We start from the raw sequence: 2,256 nt of genomic DNA on the forward strand, positions 1-2,256 counted from the left end.
ATTCACAGCACTGTTGCCTGGTTTACATCACTTGTGAATGAATTTATATTGCTCCAGTCAGAGAAGTACTCTTCAGTAGTGTCTATCGGGAGGAATTTGAGCTGAGCTGTTGCGGGGAATGACGTGGAGTCAGGCAGGCTTGCTGTGAGTAGTAGCATTTCCAGCTCATGCCCAAGAGAGCCTGGATTTAGTCAGGACAAGCTGAGATGCCTCAGAAATGAGTTTTGGTCAAACAGTGGCACCTGGATGAAGGGGGCCCAGTGGGAAGGTGATGATGGCTTTGTTCTTCTGGGCACTGTTATGTTGTTGGGATGACAGCATCATGATTCTTGATGATTTGTTTGGGGTTGTTGTGAGTTGTTTGGGCCTTTCTAGTGCGCCAGCAAAGATTCTGATGTTTGAAAATGTGGTAAGAAGACAAACCAGAGAACCACTGAGTGAGATAGTTGGGCTGCGATGACCACTCAGACAGCTTCCTGTGCTGGCAGCCTATGAGTGTACGATTCCTAGGTGTGTCAGTAGGGACTATGGGGGCAATGTAAATGAAAATGTGTTAATTACAGTGCTTGATTATTTAACTGGCTCTCCAATTCCCTCAATATATTAGAAAACAAAGCTTTATAGACTATGCACATCATTTCAATGGACACTGTCAGTGATAGTTAATACTAAAACCCACATAGGCAGGTTGTGGCAGATTCAGCTGTTTGCAACAGGTTCCAAATTTTGGTGTGATGGATTCATTAAAGCAGGATATGTGAGCTTCTCTGTTGGGTGAGTCTGACCTCAAGTGGCCTGATCAGCAGTTCTTCCTCAGATGAATGTCATCCCTCAAGAGCAATCATGTTAACGACTTATTGAAGGGACAATGGGTTCATTGTAACAGGAGTTTTTAGGAAAACACTCACAAGAAAGGCTTGTTTGAGCCAACATGTTGAACTTACTCATTCTGAGAGGCTCTTCACTAATTAGCTAAGTGAATTTGGAAAAGTGCATCCAAGTTTCCTCCTTTGGAAAATAAGGCTTTTGGCAGAGATGCGTTCCAAGGTAAGTGTTGGCGCTAACATTACGTTGTTCAACAAGATCATGGTGGCTTCATGAAAAATGTTGCCTTCAGCCCTAGCAGACAGTTCCTGAAAAGAAGAAAATCGAATGAATCTTTTTTTGTGTGAGGGCGGTGGTGGGGTTGGCTCTTGAACAACCGATTCTTTCATCCTTTCAATCCTAAAAACAAAACAAAACAAACCCCAAATAAAAGTCACATTATACCTTTCAGGGACTGTTTATATTTCAGCTGAAGTAGTACTTATGAAAGTCAGACTAGAAAAATGCTTAATACCAACAGTTCCTAGTTTCACGCCGCACATGCTTTTTATAAAGCCCGCTCCGCGTAGGGCGCCGTTTGCGCTTCTCATTCCAAATGTTGCATATTAGTGTTTTCTCCCGTTTCTCATGGTCCCACCTTTGACCATCTTAGAACCTCCAATTGGACTTACCGGATTGAATTTCTCCAGCGAGCTTGATGCTGATGTAAGTTGGTCTAGATATTTCTCATGCCCTTATGCTTTGCCATTGGGCCTGTAACTTTTCTTTAATTGCATATGTTCACTGATATGGTTTGGATGTTTGTCCCCTCTGAATCTCGTGTTGAGATGTAACCCCCAGTGTTGGAGGTGGGGCCTGGTGGGAGGTGTTTGGATCATGCCGACGGATCCCTCATGAATGGCTTGGCCCAGCTCCTTGGTGATGAGTGAGTTCTCACTCCGATTTCATATGCGATCTGGTTGTTTAAAAGTGTGTGGCTCCTCCCCCACATCGCTCTTGCTCCCGCTCTTGTCATGTGACCCGCCTGCTTTCTCGTTGCCTTCTGCCATGAGTAAAACCTCACTAGAAGTCAATCAGCTGCTGCCACTGTGCTCCTGTACAGCCAGCTGCCGCTATGCCTCCTGTACAGCCAGCCGCCGCTATGCCTCCTGTACAGCCAGCCGCCACTGTGCTCCTGTACAGTCAGCCGTCACTGTGCTCCTGTACAGCCAGCCGCCACTGTGCCTCCTGTACAGCCAGCCGCCACTGTGCCTCCTGTACAGCCAGCAGACCATGAAACAACTACATCTCTTTTCTTTGTAAATGACCCAGCCTCAGACGTTCCTTTACGACACAAAAACAGCCTGATACACCCACTCCCAATCCCATTGAAGGATGATGTACGTGTCCTGTAATGAAGAAAGAGACAGCTGCAGGATGGTTTGTAAGGCC

The sequence above is a fragment of the Mandrillus leucophaeus genome, unplaced genomic scaffold (assembly GCF_000951045.1).
Source record: "Mandrillus leucophaeus isolate KB7577 unplaced genomic scaffold, Mleu.le_1.0 Scaffold257, whole genome shotgun sequence".
Classification (NCBI taxonomy): domain Eukaryota; kingdom Metazoa; phylum Chordata; class Mammalia; order Primates; family Cercopithecidae; genus Mandrillus; species Mandrillus leucophaeus.